Here is a 17,793-nt window from a genome sequence, read left to right on the forward strand (position 1 = left end):
ATTCCCACAAAAAATAAATTTACAGACACCAACATTGTGATTTTAGGTTTGAGAAAATAGTTCTAGGCAGCCTGCTTGAATAAGTGTGCTACCTCATTAGAGGTGTGAATGGTTCTCCACCTCCCTGGTTATTTCTACTTTTATGGCTGTGGGACATAGATCATTGTCCAGGGCAAGAAAACAAATCAATTCATCCTCTCAGAACGATGCCTCTGAGGTTGCTGCTGAATGTTTACAGTGATATCACCCCCCCACACCCTTTGTTACCAGTGGTGTATAACATCACTGACATGGCATCCTTTCTAGGGGGGGGACAGAGACTGGTGTAGGGGGGCCTGGACCCCCACACCGCCCTGCTGGAGCCGGGCCTGCATCTACCCGGTATTTCCTTCTTAACCATGAATCTGATTAGGGGAGAAACTAATTATGGAGAAGACAGTGGGCCTCATTATAACTGTGGCGGTAAGGTAACAACGGTGCCGGTAGTGCTACCGGCACCGTTGTTATCTTGCCGCCACATTACGAGCTCTGCTCATGGCAGCTGCTCTGCACGTCTGGTCAGACCAGGCGTGCAGAGCAGCACCTGCGAGCAGAACAGGCTGGTAGCAGCGGTACCTTTATAAACGGTACCGCTGCTACCATTCTCCCCATTCCCATTGAGCCCTATAGGAGCTCAAATGGAAATCGGGATGTACTGTCTCTCGGTCCCGCAAAAGGGAAATTACCGGGCCCTCCAAGGTCAGAATGGCCCAGTAATTACCCTTTCGTGGGACCTGGTGCCGGACCCGAGTTTGAAGGTAGCCATGCGCTTATTAAGGGCATGGCTACCTCCAAACTCGTAATGAGGCCCAGTGTGACGTTCCTGGCACCCAGTGCGCAGGTCCTGGGAGGAGACGGAGTAGATCATTGTTTTGTGACGGTCCATATGCCTGGGACTCCAGGTGATTTGAGAAACCTGGCTAAAGACTTCCCAACACAAGGGAGGAGCCTGAGCATTTCACAGTGGCGCTCCAAATTGTCACACAATGTTATCATCCTGCCTGGGAGGACATGAACCAACTCACGAGGATAGTAATGGCTCTGGAGGTCGGATACAGATGTACTGTGCAAACCCAATGGCCAGGAGCAGACACCAGGATAGGAGAGCTATTAGAGTGGGCTCAGAATAGGATTATTGCTTCTGTTCCTGAGGTGTGTCCTGAGGTGTGTCCCTGACAAAACTGTCCAGGTGGCGGTAGCCAGTACTTGGTATGCAGTCTTTATATCGAAATATTTTATAAAGAATGATTATATATTGAATATTTTATAACGGAAATCTTTATGAAGAATGCTATTAGGGATGGGTTAAAGGGTTACATATTGTGGGGAAAGGTTTAGGGTGAGTTTTAAGGGGTGAGAAATGGGGATTTGGGGGGAAACCCCGAATAAATTGTGTTCTACATAAAATGTTTCGATATAAAAGTTTCGACATATAATAATTCTTTATATAATATTTCGATATAAAGACATGTATCCCCAATGCTTTTGCTTCTCGGTTGCACCCTAAAATTCAAGCTCAGCCAAAGACTCCATTGTCTGAGCTAGTGACGGTGGTGAACTACTGTGTAGTGTGTCAAGAACAAAAGAAAGAAACTATTGAGAAGAAATGTATGACGTTACAGTTACAGAACCTGCAGGGCTAGGGTCCCCCAATAGGAAGGGGAGGCTTCAGAAGTGGATTCGTGGGGAGGGGAAGAGAGAGGCAAAGAGGAGCATGAAATGGGGATTAGCCCGGACAAGCTGCTGAGCATGTTGACCCTCCCTACCTCACGCACTTAGATCGGACCAAACGTTCAACAAATTCAGAATGAACACAATAAAATGGCTCACTGAGAATGCTATGTAACCCTCATTCTCCCCATTCACCTACTGCATGTATTGTACCTGACATAGACTTGCTATTTTGTCACGTCAGCTTGCTGACTTGTTGTCATCATTCCGTTTGTACTTGTACTCTATTGCCTAACCCTCATCCTGTGGAGCCAAGAAAACTGTTTCTACCTTGTTCTGTAAACTTGTAACTGCTGTAAATTTGTAACTTCTGTAACCAAGCTGTAAGCCCACTTGTCACATGCGCCCTGCTACCTCTGGGTCCGGCGCATACAATAAATAAATAAACAAACAAACAAACAAACAAACAAACAAACCCTCTGCCCTGTAGCTATTGTAAGCAGGTAGGACACTGGTACAATGAGTGCCCAATCAGATCACAGTACAACAGCCGCACCACCCCTCCCGAGAGACAGCATCTTACCCAACCCTAATCTTCTGAGCTTTCTGCCCAGTAAACTACTGCAATCGCATCAAAAGGAAGAGTAATACTAAGACAGCCCGAGAGGAGACCTCACTATGTACCCCAAAATACTCCTAGATGAGGGTGGACCATAGAGTCAGTGTGAAGTTGTCAGGCAACCCCTTCCTTCCCTGGTGGGCTCAGGAGCCAGTAGGTCAGCCATTCAATCTGGCTACTTTCTGGATATCCCTCTGTGTCCTGAAACAGTAAAGGCAGTAGGCTTTTCTAACATCCCAGTTCCTCGCCAGGTTTCTGAACCAGTAACGGTTACCCATGTTCCAATCACTGACACACATGCTTCCTCCTTACGCCAACAGCCCCCGTTAATCTAATGGTGAGGGATTTGCTGCGCAAATTACACTCCACTATTTATTGCGCAATTCAGGGAGTGTTTTAGTGTCCGTAGTGCAAATGCAGAGGCAGCCGCAGTTTATCCTCCTCACCACCGGTGGTAGAATGCACACGTCAGTACTCACCTATCTGATGACGCTCTTCTTGACTATTGCAGGCATGTGATCTCCACTATCAGATCTGTCCATGAGCAGGTGAAGGAAGTGCAGCCAAAAGAGCCAGAAAGGGCCTGTCATTCCCTTCAGCCTGGACCCTGTGTTCTTATTCGCTGCTTCCATCGGAAATCAGCATTGGCACCCAGGTCGAGGGCCCCTTCGAGGCATTGTTGGCTACTGGGTCAGCTGTGAAGGTTAGGGAGCTCCACACATGGGTGCATGCACTCCACTGCGGGTGGAGCTTACCACCTGAAAATGAAGCCTTAAGGCTACTGGGTATAGGTGTTGTTGGCACTCTGTTATATATTGATTACCCTGAATGGCTTTCTCCTTTCAAAGCAATTTTATCCTGCACCAACCAGACATGGACCTGGCAGGGAACCGCAAACGTCATAGGTGGTGACTATATCCAAATCTGGGTTTTGGCCATGGCATAAGAAAAGATATGTAATAACCTGACAGGGAGGGAACTGTGGGTTGGGCAATAGACCTTTTCTTGGAATTCCTTCCGAATCCAGCTGAGTATCAAGTAGGCCAATTCCTTTATCCGTGTAAAGCCATTCCTAATTGGATCTCTGGCACTGCGTGTTTGTTGCAGAGCGAACAGCCAGTGACTCCAGCATCTGCTGCTCAAACCAGAACTGTGTATACCCCTACCTCAACTACCCCAGGTGAAGTATCATGGCCTGCACTTTCACCTTTATCTAATTTGCCTTTTTATTGTGTTTCCATCCTGTAATTTGAAGATGGCGGTTGGGATATGGAGAGACAGTTGTGGTACGATGACAGTATAGTCAAAGGCCCTCATTACGAATTCGGCGGTAACCATGCCACTATTGGCGACATGGCTGCCGCCGAAATCGCGTCGGGGTCCAGGTCCTTGGAATGAGAACTTACCGGGCCATTCCGAGTTCAGAAGGCCTGGTAATTCCTCCCTCCAAGGACCCGGACACGGTTCTTCCCCATTCCCATTCTGCCCCCATAGGGCTGAATGGGAATGGGAGAGGGAGCAAACAACGGGCCATTACGAGATGGCCCGTTGTTTGCTCCCTCTTCCCCTCGCGGGACCCGGTAAGCATGCCTGGTTTTCCCAGGCGTGCTTACCGTGTCCCGCGAGGGGAACTCATAATGCGGCGGTACGGAGTGAACGGCGCCGGTACCTTTTACGGCGCCGTTCACTCTGTACCACCAGGGTCGTAATGAGGCCCATAGTGCAGTGAACCAGTCCTCTAACAGTTTCTGTTTCTTCATAACTTATCTGAATTCAATAAATATTGCATTAATAGCTAATGTACAAACACATCCCATCTAGTTTGTTGACATGTAAGTGGTAAGGAAAATTACACTATTGTCCAAACATTAGTTTCTCATTCAATGAATCTCTCTGAGTTTCAGAATGTCACTAGGATAACTCTGCAATCTATCCAGTATGATGCAGTTAGTGAGATAGATATGTTGGGGTGAATCCATTGTTGGGCACGGTTACCTTTGCCGTGCCTCTGTCTGCCTTTCAGGTAACCTTTCAGTTACCAAATTTGTCAAAAGGAGCAGATATTCACCTCGAGCATGAACAACAATTACTATTATCCAGGAGGGGTTAAAGCACATTTTCTGATAAAGGACCTCATTGCGACCCAGGCGCTAATGGGTTAACAGCGCCGTAAAAGGCTGCAGCGCCGTTAACCTATTAGCACCTAATTACGAGGTCCCTTTGCGGGACCCGACCTTAATGGCTGGTGTAGACCAGGGGCCTCATTACGACCCTGGCGTTAAGGGTTTAACGGCGCCGTAAAAGGTGTCGGCGCCGTTAAACCCTTAGCGCCTGATTACGAGGTCCTTTTGTGGGACCTTGGTGCTAAGTACGGTGCTGCAATTTGTGGCACCGTACTTAGCACCTTCCCCATTCCCATTGAGCCCTATGGGGCAAAAATGGGAATGGGGAAGGGCCATGGAGGAAGGGGAAATTACCGCCCGCCAACCTTGTGATGGGGTGGTAATTCCCCCTTTCTCCATGGCGGAGTCGGTAACTTACCGGCATGGACCATGGTGCTAATAGCACCATGGTCTTCCGCAAGGGTCGTAATGAGGCCCAAAGTCTGGGATTGAGCAAGTGCAACCCTGGCTGCGTTGCTAATTTCGTGGAGCTTTGTGCGATTGCTGCCCTCAGCTGTACAACAAGAGAGTTCTGCCTCAGCTCATTCACAGCATCACAGCCACTCGAGAATCCTGGGTATGTGACGTCACTTGTTCCAAGGTGCAGGACTCCCTGAACAATCAATTCATAAGAACCTGGGAAGATGTGATCCTTCAGAGCTGGCGATGAGAACTTGGAATTGATTCTGGTATCCCAGAAGGTCTGTGGCCATAGACGAACCAGTGGATGTATAGCAGTTGGCGGGGCAACTTCGATACCAAAAGTCCAATTGATGATGTTTGGCCTCTGACAAGTCAGATCGTGAGCAGACTGCAACTGGTACCGGGTGGCCCATTGCGATGTATGGGAGGTGCAACCACCTGGATGCCTGCCTTGCTATCTGACTATTGCCCGAGGAGCAGCCTGTGATCTGTGGATAGAATTTGGCACACGTTGTTTATTATGGCACCCTCAACCACCAAAGCTGCAATGTCTTAGCTAGTTAGCTAGAGGTTAGGTATTGGTAGTGGGGAATAGGTTATGTTGGGAGGGATATGCAAAAGGTGCAATGCTACAAGGTGCTATTCTGTTTCAGGAAAACAATAGTTGTGTAGTGATGGTTTCATTAGCTTCATTCTAACTCCAGATTAATACTAGTAGAGTCAACCCCAAACAAGAAGGCCGAAACACACCTGTGTCGACATTCCTTTGAATGAAATCCATTGCATATAAAGATGTGACATCTTCGGCTTGTTATAACATGTGGCTTTTGATGTGTACATCCATGGTGTAGCCAATGTTGATAAGCAATGTATCTTTAACACTTGCGGACCGCTGCCTATGAGTGACTTGTATATGTGTCTAGACCGATGAAATGGCAATATTATTAGACTCTTCATTACGACCCAGGCGGTAAGTTACCGCCTGGGCCGTGACTTTACCACCATGGCGTAAACTACGTTTACGCCATGGTGGTTGGCGGACTTACCGCCCCATTCCGAGGTTGGCGGGGCGGTAAATCCCCAATCCCCATTTACCCTTCCCCATTCCCATTTTTGCCCCATAGGGCATAATGGGAGTGGGGAAGGCGTTAATTACGCCACCGTAAATTACGGTGGCGTAATTAACTCCATGGTCCCTTAGCGCCATGGATTTTAACACCTGCTAAAAGCAGGTGTTAAATCCGCCATGGCGCTAAGGGACCTCGTACTCAGGCGGTAAGGGTCGGCGCTGTTTACGCCGCCGTAAAACACTTACCGCCTGAGTCGTAATGAGGCCCTTGATTAGGGATGCATTGAGCATGAGTACTGTATGGACTCACTTACTAACTAACAATTTTAAACTTCCATGTTATTTGAAATTAATGATCGGTAATAGATAAAAATACTTTAAAACAGAGCTAGATGTATTCTTTCAGTGTTGTCTGTGAATTTCTTTTACACTGTTTTGCTAACAGATAAAGTTGAATATATGTTTTTAACCAAATGCAGGTTGGATTGTACTGCTATAACACGCGTCTGAGTGAAACTGGTGGAATGGTGTGATCAGAATAGGAAGAAACTTTGCAGAGTGCCCCCATTAGGTGCTGCGCTGGTATTAGTGTAATCCTGGTAGAGGGAGGTACTGGACTGGGCCACACCATTGTACTGATTGTCCAGACCAATACTACAAAGAATGATGTGTTTTGGATATCAGAAAGGAACTAGATGGTAAATTTGCATTTTGACTTTGAACAAAATTGGACCAGTTTGTTTCCTCTTACGTTTGAGAATTGTTTAGATTTGCTGCCACAGGTTGAGAGCATTAATGAGGTCCAAAAGGAGTTACACACATTAGAGGTGATTTCCTTTTATGAAGAAAGACAGGCATTTCAGATAGCACACCAGACGGCCACCTTGTGCACCCCACTGATGTGATATGTTATTTCACTCAAAGGGTTAAGAAGAAATCTTTGGTTACCACCGCCCTGAGTCTACTGCTGTTCTCTGCTCTTTTACTATGCATGCTGATATGTTGCTGCAAACGCAGAGATAATGGAAGCAGCATAGACATTGCCACCTCCAGATCCCAAAACGGATATTCATCTATCATGTTTAATGATGTTTTTCTGCCAGCCCCACATGAGTTAAAATAAGAAGTAGATGCCCCGATGAACATTGAAATGTAGATTGTTACTAGCTGGGGTACCCAGCGTTGCCCTTGTCCTGATCAAGTGGTGTCTCATGTGCCTTGGAGGATTTTGCTCTTATCCTCATGTCAGCAAACCTTGCTTCAGTTTGCTCTGGCATCTCATTTGCCCTGGAGAAAGTTGCTTTTGTCCTCTGGTCGGCAAGTTGTGCTGCTGTTTGCTCTGGTGTCTCGTGCCCTGGAGGATGTTGCTCTTGTCCTCTTGTTGGCAAGTCTTGCTTCAGTTTGCTCTGGTGTCTCATGCGCCCTGAAAGATGTTGCTCTTGTCATCTTGTCGCGAAGCCTTGCTACATTTTGCTCTGGTGTCTCGTGCCCTGGAGGATGTTGCTCTTGTTGGCAAGTCTTGCTTCAGTTTGCTCTGGCATCTCATTTGCCCTGGAGAAAGTTGCTTTTGTCCTCTGGTCGGCAAGTCGTGCTGCTGTTTGCTCTGGTATCTCGTGCCCTGGAGGATATTGCTCTTGTCCTCTTGTTGGCAAGTCTTGCTACATTTTGCTCTGGTGTCTCATACGCCCTGGAGGATGTTGCTCTTGTCCTTGTGTCAGCAAGTCTTGCTTCAGTTTGCTCTGGTGTCTCACGTGCCCTGGAGGATGTTTTTCTTGTCATCATGTCAGCAAGTCCTGCTTCAGTTTGCTCTGGCATCTCATGTGCCCAGGAGAAAGTTGTTTTTGTCCTCTGGTCGGCAAGTCATGCTGCTGTTTGTTGTTCAGAAGCTCTTGATATTGATTTTCGCTTTGCATTAGATGGAGCTTTTTCAAGTTATGTACGTTTTTTGTGCTGCATGTTTCAGTCACTCAGTGGCTTCAGCACATTTGAGAAAGTGTCCAAGAAATATTGATTGAATGTGCTCTCTTCTTGTGAATGAACTTAAGTAAACAGTATCCTTGCCATTTCCCATATTTGGAGTAGCATGATACTTTTTATTTTAATTCCCTTTAAAAATGCTTCAATAAACACTTTGGAACTGTATACAGTAGTAATACATTTCAGAGGGATAACCAACACATCACACATGTGTTTCCGTCTAGTACCTACTGCAGTGAATTGGGTGAGCATCAGTAAATGAGGGTGTCTACGGAGTGAATTTTTTCCATCCAAACATAAGCTACAATCTTGCCCCAGACAAATGAGGAATCCATGCAAAATGTGGTAGCAGTGGGTTCAGCGGTGTGGATTTGTATAGCCAGACAAACATACACACACACATACATTCCACTTTATATATAAAGATTTAGGGAAGTCTTCAATGCCTACTTGCGAAGGCCCGGTTCCCATGAAACCTACTATGATATAACAGTGCAAGGAACCAGTATTGAGATTGCTTTCTGGAACACAATCAAGGCTGAATATTTCTCTGTGTTGAGTTGCACCCAATTGCAAAAGGGGGGATTGTGTGAGAAAAGAGAAATAAAGTGAATAAAGAAAAATAAATGTATTATAATTAACATGAGCCAAAGAAATTGAAATCTAGGCCTCACGCCACGCCCAGCCCCCTCCCAGCTGCATCATGTCAGTAACACCTTAGTAATATTTCTCTTTCAGCAGACGCTGTCGGACACTGGTGCAATGAATGAAAGGTTTGGCTTTGCCGCTGCTTGTTTTTAGCGAGTTTTGAGCATGTGCAAATGATGGGACTGGAAAAGTGATGCTCAGCAGGAACCAGAGACGCGGTGGTTTTGGCACACGCAGTGGCTTTGAATGGTATGAAACATGCACTGCCCATAAAATAGTTGAAGACTCATGGGCGTAATTTTAGGGGGGGACAGGGGTATTTGTCCGCCCCAACTTTCATGACACACCATTTTGTCCCCATTCGTTTGGCTGGGCACCTTTTCTTCAGATGTCATTTCCCCCCAACATTTTCAGCAAAGTTACTCCACTGTGAAGACTTCATGGTGGGATGGATGCCTGCCACCCTCAGCAGTGATTGCAAGAGTGGAAGTCATCATATGATGTGGCAACCTTAAGTGGACACTGTGGAAGATGTAATGACTAATGAAAGCATTAATTGTACTGGTGGTAGGCGGACTGCATCAGCCGGAAGGTCTCGTGATGGGTTACAGTATGTTTTTTGTTTTCAAATCGATCCGTTGAATTGTGACCTACTAAGTTGAGCGGTCTGGAGGACAGGTTAGGTTAGAGCTGTCAGTTCCCGATAGATGTAGGATGCTGTTTTCTTGACTTGCAATTGAATGAATGAAGCAGCCTCTCGTTTTTATCACCCGAAATTGATGGATGAGGCAGGAGCTTGGTTTGTACAACAAGTGGAAGGAGTGTAGATCCCTTTCAAGCCAATGTGATTCAGGTTAACTTTTTTGTGGAACTTACTTCTTCTTCCACTCATCGTACTGTATATTGATCAGCTGTTGTCAAATGTGTCACCTTCTTAAAAGAATGTGCATTTCGGTACACCCAGACATAGAAAATAACGTCTCTTTATTTATTTATTTATTTTGGCATTTGTAAAGCCCGCCTAGCCTGGTGGCAACTGGGTGCTGGCTTACATACGAATGATGATTACGGTAGTTACATATTGCAGTTGGTTACAGGCTGTGCCAGTAAAAAACATTGTATGCATGGCAAACTATATACAGTTGGTAACAGGTATCAATACAGGTAGATTGCTGGTACATAGTCAAGATGAGAACTATATAGTTGTCCTTCCTCTAGGTATCTTGTGAAAAGAGTCAGGTCTTCAGGCCTTTGCGTAAGGACCAAAGGAAGGGATCTGATCTAAGCGTAATGTCATGGTGGTTTTCCTTTTATTTAAAGGTTGGAGGTTTATCACTGCTGGAATTATCAGTCAAGCTAGTTATGTACATGTTCCTGTTGTCATGACAATGCCTGATGTTAGGGCTATGGCCCTTTCGGATTAGTATTTTATGTTAAATGGTGTGAGGTTCAGGATTACCCAGGGAATAAAAACGGGTTCTTCACTGACTGAATGTCCGTATTTCTATGAATGTCCTTCTTTTTGTGTTCTTCGGTGCCTGAAAGAATTTAAAGATCTCATGGCACACCTGACAGTGACCGCAGATTATTTGTTCATCTCATCTCAAAAACCCTGTCTTCCAGTGTCTTCATCAATGCTAAACAGGTGGGTTAGATGGGTTATGCCTTTAGCAGAAGTCATTGTGGCAGCATAAGTAGCTCATTCAGCTAGGGGTGAAGTGTGGAAGCTTCCAATGCCTCTTGGTCTGGTTCCAGGTCAGAGGACATTCTCAGGTCTGACTGTTGGATTTACAAACAGGGTTTTCACAAATGTCATTGCAAATCTGTTGTGATGTCTAGTCTTTGAACTTGCATAATAGGAAGCCTCCGTAACAGCACAAGAATGTCAATTGTGCCTAGTAAATTACAATGGAGAGGCAGTATTCTATTAATGGAAGCAAGGTGAGTATTATCCCTCCCTAGTCACTAGCCCTATTATCTTTATCTCCCCACTACATCCATAGAGGCTTTCCAGAGATAACACGTAATTTATCTGGCGGAACAGAAGAGCTGATTTCTGGGAATGACAATCTGCATTATGGGAGTATTGGAGTGTTTGGTGTTCCTACTGTGAGTGGTGTCAGCGTTGATAGATGGAAAAGTTGAATAGGGGATGAAGGAGCGGGTGGAGCTGATTAAAAGATGGAAGGACTTTAGAGAATAGAGACTAATTGATAAGGTGGGACTGTGACTCACAAGGAGAGGGAAAGAGGTTTGTGGGATGTGTACTTCTAAAGGAATAAGATTAAGGCTCTGATTCATGGATTATTTGCGCCGGAAAAAAACGGGATTTGTGCGCCATTCTGTCCGCAAATCCCCATTTGTTAAACAGGGATTTGCGGTCAGAATGGTGCACAAATCGCCGTTTTTCTGCGCAAATAATCCCATGAATCAGCCCCTTCGTTTTTTTTCTCTTTCTTACAACTAATGATAAAGCGTAGAAAAGAGAAAGACGTACCACGTGCCTCCATCCATGTCATTACAGAATCCCGACTTCCCAACACAATTTACCAGTAGCAATCAACACTATCTAGGAATCACATTCCCAGAGATTTGACTCAAAGATGGAACACAAATCTTACTTACCTAAGGAAGACGGTTCTTCTTCATTTTGACAGGAGCCCCCTTTTGAAATTAAGCTCATGGAGCAAAATGAATTTAATTGAAATGCTTATCCTATCGCTGTCCATCGCCAAAAGAGTAGCTAAACTGAAACGAAAGTTTCCCTTAGGGGAGCGAAAGAAGCCTGTACTTTAATAGGGTACGCTCATGCACCCTATGCATTGTTCAAGATTGATCTTATCAGACCTGAGATGATGCCACGACATGAAGGCGGTTTTCCTATTAAAATGTTTTAAAATGTGACTAAAAATACAAGCAAACTAGTAAGATCATGCATAACGGGCACATAGCATATCATTCTATTCATTGTAACAAAAATAACACAACCGATATAACACTGACAATTCCTTAGAGACTTCCCAGTAGTTTGGTCAAAACCACATGCTTCAATCACATGCTTCAAATCACATGCTTCAAATCACATGCTATGCTAAAGTTATCTAATCTGAATTCAGTGGATGTGCCCTATCACGGAAAAGACATCATGCATTTACGCCTAACATGCCTCTTCACTCTCATGTGGCATAGATGACAGTCTTCCACCAGCCTGAAATCACACATGTGCATTAACCATGGGTTAACTTGAAGATGAGCGGCGTGTTTCTGATGTCTGAGTATGTCACCCAGGGGCCCTTGTCAGACATACGTTCATGTGGAAGCATTCTGTAGCAGCTATCTTGCCTTTCGCGCTCTGAAACACTTGTGTACGAGCGCGATATAAATAAAATACAATATCATTTCATTTGCTTTGAAGATGAGCAGCGTGTTTCTGATGTCTGACTATGTCACCCAGGGCCCTGGTCAGCCTGTGTTCATGTGCAAGCATTATGCAGCAGCCATCTTGCCTTGAAGATGAGCGGCGTGTTTCTGATGTCTGAGTATGTCACCAGGGGCCCTGGTCAGCCCTGTGTTCATGTGGAAGCATTATGCAGCAGCCATCTTCCCTTGAAGATGAGCGGCGTGTTTCTGATGCCTGAGTATGTCATCCATGGGCCCTTGTCAGCCCTGTGTTCATGTGGAAGTATTCTGCAGCAGCCATCTTGCCTTGAAGATGAGCGGTGTGTTTCTGATGTGTGAGTATGTCACCCAGGGGCCTGGTCAGCCCTGTGTTCATGTGGAAGTATTCTGCAGCAGCCATCTTGCCTTGAAGATGAGCAGTATGTTTATGATGTGTGAGTATGTCACCCAGGGGCCCTGGTCAGCCCTGTGTTCAGCCGTCTTGCCTTGAAGATGAGCAGTGTGTTTCTGATGTGTGAGTTTGTCACCCAGGGGCCGTGGTCAGCCCTGTGTTCATGTGGAAGCATTCTGTAACAGCTGACCTGGGTGACATACTCAGACATCAGAAACACGCCGCTCATATTCCAGGCAAGATGGCTGCTACAGATACTGTAGAGAAAAGGTCTGATTAATGGAAATGTGTGCAGAAATCCCACAAGTGCTGCGCGCTGAGAAGGCCACTGCCCGAGCCTGCATGCAGAATAAAAAATGCGCGCCCTGCCTATTCATGGAATTCACTGCGCAAAGTAACCGTATTCGCAAGTCATGCCCGGAACGCCCCCGACACACCCCCACGCAAAGCAAAAACAGCTAGAACAGCTACCTTTGCGTGCTCCCCTGGGTGCGATTACACGCATCCTTCAAACAGTGCACAGGGTCCCCTGCAACCAGACCTGCATCTTGGGGACCCTGCGCAAGGTCCCTGTAACTTTTGCCGGCACCCTGACAACATGCATATGAAAAATTGTGATTTAGTAATCACGCGGGAAATCTGCGTACAAACCCCCGTAAACTGTTCCTGCACCCTGCTAAACTGCGTACGCATACCCCTAAGTCTGATCGGAACCCCGACTGCGTGCACTCTCCCCATAAGACGACTTGCGATTATACCATCTCACAACAATTCCATGCACAAGTGCCTGTATGCCTGCCTTCGGGTGGCAGATAATGTGAAGAACTTGCATGGCCAACTGCCTTCCCGAGAGGTTGCGCGCTCCAATCCATGAATACGTCTCGTGCCATGCAATTGTGGGCGTGCGATGGACTGCCTGCGGGCCGTCCCTCGTAACGCCCACTTTTTTGCATGTTCTTCCCCATTTTCTGTGCTCCGCCCCATACTCCGCCCTCTGCACAGGCCTCGCCCACGTGCTGCGTGGTGTCTCACTCGAGGCGCTCGGCGGCTCGCAGAGAAGTGCCGAGCCTGTGCAAACTCCATGCAAGTACTGCGCTTTCAATTCCATTAATTGACGAACACGGATATGCGCACAATTTGGCACGCAAGTACCCTATTTTCCATGCAAATAATTCCATGAATCGGGACCTAGGTTGTTAATTTTGACAATAAAGCCTCTGATTAGTGTGGCTGTTTATTCCTTGGCTTGCTTTACCTCTTTCAATTATCCTCCCTAGGTGCTGTGACTTTCCGTACCACAGTGTTTTGAACTGTCTCTGGGAGATTGACTAACTAGGGGTATGGAATTAGAGACTACAGATGGGCTCAGTTCCTCACTGGTGGAGGTTTTATAAGGGGTATGTGGTCATGTGACTTCTTATTGCTGCTCTAATCTCTCACAGCATCCTCTTTATCCTGTTCTTCAGGGATCCCTAACATCTCTGGTGGTCCTTCCAGTTCAGCATTACAGTTCCGGGGGCCCCAAGGGATGCTGTAAAAAAACGTCCCTTTATCAAGTGAGCCCCCTTGGCTAGTCAGATTCTTTTTGGTCAGTAGAGGATTTTTAGGGCTCCTGTGCTGTGGTGAAAGCTTTCTTTTGCCTACTCTTTCACATTAAGTATTGAGTCCAATGTCAGATTTCCATGGCCAGGTGGATCCCTATTCTGGACCCAGTCCAATTGTCACCGCAAATATTCTTCCTGGTGTTTTCATGAATAGGAGCAAGGAGAAAGTAAAGGTCGAGGAGAGGTCAGGGAAACTTGCCCATGGGATGACATGGGCATTTTAGAGGCCTTTCCCTCAGGGCTCTAGGGTAGTGCTTAATTTGTGTAGGTGTTTGCCAGACCTGAGCCCTGGGACTTCTTTTTTGAGTGGGCACTTATTCTTTAAGACACACTTAAATTTTGATGTAGTGTTTTGGCAACTATATTTGAATGGTCAGCTTGCCATAGTCCGACACAACAAGGAACAACAGTGTCAAAATAATTCAACAATCTCTGGGGAGGTGAGGGGTGATGAAAATGGGATGGGATATGGCCATAAAAAGCCAAACATCGGGTGTTTATCTTCCCCGAAATCCGCAAACATCTCAGATATATTTTGGCACGAAGAACATTCTGGATAAGAGAAGGCACTTTAAACCTATTCCAGGTCGATCTTCTGAGTTCACACCAAACTTATTAAAGGAGCCAAGTATGCTGAACTGAAGAAGCAGATCTGTGTAACCCGCTGGTGACCTGCTGGACGTTTTGGCACCTTGACCCCTGCTGTTGTCCTGTCGGAGCCCCTGTTTCTCATCTATCAAAGAAGGCCTGCAAGGGAGCTTCGACCCGTTGGAGTAGTGCGGTTAACTACTCTCTGCATCTCCTGCTTGACCTGCAAACAAGCCCTTTTGGAAGTGCTCCTGAGCCGCCCAGTGAACTGACCAGCTTGTACAGAGCTTTGCCTTGGAACCGCCACTGCCTCATGTTTTGATTTAAGACTTTGGGAACAGTAAGCTCTTGGTAGAAGGTACTCTCCCACAGAGTTTCATACACCTAGCATTCCTAGGTCTGGGATTAGGAGAATCCTCCTGAACCCGAGCCCATGCGTTACCTTTGTCGCCCCGCTATGGTGACAAGCTTCGTGGGCGCCTTGCTGCTATGCCTCCCTGTGCCCTAAAACGAACTGCAGTGGAACTGCCCTAATCCCTTTGCCCAAAGTTGAGAAATCGCCACTCTGCCGTCACAGACTGAAGTCACGGAATGCAGCCCCTGAAAGCCGGAGAGATGCGCAACTGCTGGACTAGAACCTGGAACCTGCAAGCGAACTGGACTTGACTGGTGAAGTTTGGTCCGAGTGCGTCAATGGTCGGTGTGTACTTGCCTCACTTACCGGTGGCCCCTGGCGCATCCATAGATATTTACGCACAAGTGTCCCCCAAGGGCCACTCACCGTTGTTAGGGTAGTTTATGCTACCATCCTATTCCCAATTACTGGAAATGTGTCTGCGACCTTGTGGAGACCCTCCTTGAATAGTGGAATACTATTCATAATCGCCGTACCCACTTCCTGCGGCACTAAAACCCCTTGAAGAGACCCCTTGTGTACTTGAATTCATGATCGAATGCTGCCACGCTGAACGTACTTTTGAGCACAAGGCTCCACACTTCATAGGGATTGGACTGCCTATTAGTTAGGGTTGAGACTCTTTGAAGAATTGCCTAAAGTATATTTGCACTGTCTGACCCTCTTCTGTTATAGGTTGTGGATCTTTACTGGTTTAATATTCCTTTAGGCAAATAGTTACTGTATATATGTTTCCTAGTATAGTGTTGTGTTAGTATTGTTAATATTCCTGTGGTTTCACCTTGTGTTTGATTTAAAAGGCCTTTAATAAATGTATATGTATATATATATATATATATATATATATATATATATATATATATATATATATATATATATATATATATATATATACACCTGACTGAGAGTAATGTGTGGTGTCATTTACTGTGTGTGTGCATTGTAGACCTTCGATCACCCTCACCTCTCCTGAGACCTAGGGCTTCATTACACGGAAGGCGGTAAGGGTTAATGGTCACCGGTAATGGTACCGGTGACCGTTAACCTTCACCGCCTGATTATGAGGTCCCTTTGCGGGTTGGTACTTTAACGGCTGCTTGTTAGCATGCGTTAAAAACCAACCCGCAATGGGACCAGGGTGCTAATTACGGTACCACAATTTGCGGTACCGTAATTAGCACCTTCCCCATTCCCATTATGCCCTATGGGGCAAAAATGGGAATGGGGAAGGGCAATGGGGGAAGGGAGAATTACCGCCCCGCCAACCTTGGAATAGGGCAGTAATTCCCCTTTGCTCCAAGGCGGTGCCGGTATTTTACCGGCAAGGTTCTAATAGCACCTTGGTCCACCGCCTACCGTGTAATGAGGCCCCTAGTCTTGACTGCCGACAATGCTACCTTGATTGGTGTGGCTTGTCCAGACGTTTAACCCTGTTCCAAGAAACTAGGCTGGCCTTCTGAACCTCTGTCCACCAGGTCAGAGTTCAGGAATCCATCTTAACAAATTGGTGTACAGCGGTGGGATAGGATCCAAGATAACCAGTGTTGCGCACTGGCAAAGGTACCCAGATTACACTTATCCAGGGCACATAGTGACCTTAGTAGAAATGTAACTGTAAAGGCTAACGACCTATCTTAAAACATGGAAGCAATAACTAACATAACTTTGAATGCTTCCAAATCAGAGACACTGAGAATGTTGTGTATCGAGAGAGGCTTTTCTGCTCAAGGTACCAAAGGTGAAATGATCCAACAGATCATGGATTGCCGAGAGGTATAGCTCGATGCCATTACCTCAGATGAGAGTGCAGAAGGTGGTGGGGCTGCTCCCACTGGCAGCTCCAGCAGAGCTGTCTCTGCCCTCATCCATGGGGTCCATGAAGACAGGGATGATGAAGAGTCCCACGTTTTGTCTGTTAGCTCTGATGCTGAAGCCATGCTTGAATTCAAGAAGCAAGAGCTGCTGTTTAAGCAGAAGAATGTTGAGTTCAACATGGCAAAGCTGAGAGTTGAGCAAGCAGAAAAACAAAAGGACATGGATCACAGTTGGAACTGGCCAAGATTCAGGCAACAACTGGCTCCTCCAAGAGATCTGGAAATGGGCCTGGGTTCTCCTCTCATCCACGGTTTCCTAAAGATCTGCTCAGTATTTATGATGAAAAGAATGACACCATGGACTGGTTAACTGCATTTGAGTATGCCTGTGAAGTCCAAGAGGTTGTGGATGCTGACAAGATTGCATGGTTGCTCATTCGACTACCCCATTCTGGCTGCAGTGACATTATGGAAATGTCAAAGGCTGACAGAAAAGACTTTGTAAGATTAAAGCAAACTGTCAGCTTAAAGTTTGGGAAGACTCATGCTCAATACTTGAAGAGATTTAGAGAGTATAAAAAGAAAGAAGGTAACTCTTGGGTGTCCTATGTTACTGGTCCTTTGAAGAACTTGACTGGCTGGGTTGAAGGCTATAGAGTCACCACCTTTGAGGGTATGATATGTTTGGTCATGCTTGAACATATTTTTGCATCTTGTTCCCCTGAGCTTAAGCAGCACTTGGCTGATTCAAAGGAGATAGATCCTAAGAAGCTGGCCAGTGCAGCAGATTTGTGGGTGTCACACAGAGTGTCCCACAATGACAAGCCTACTCCAGGTAAGCAGGAGGAGGGCAAAAAACAAAGATAAGGGTGGGGGATCTGATACAACTTCCTCCTCCCCCCAAAAGAGCCACACAAAGAAAAACAAGGGTAAGACCCAAGAGAATGTTTAGGGTAGTGTGAGTTATACTCCCA

Source organism: Ambystoma mexicanum, chromosome 10, assembly GCF_040938575.1.
Source record: "Ambystoma mexicanum isolate Mex_15411 chromosome 10, UKY_AmexF1_1, whole genome shotgun sequence".
Lineage (NCBI taxonomy): Eukaryota > Metazoa > Chordata > Amphibia > Caudata > Ambystomatidae > Ambystoma > Ambystoma mexicanum.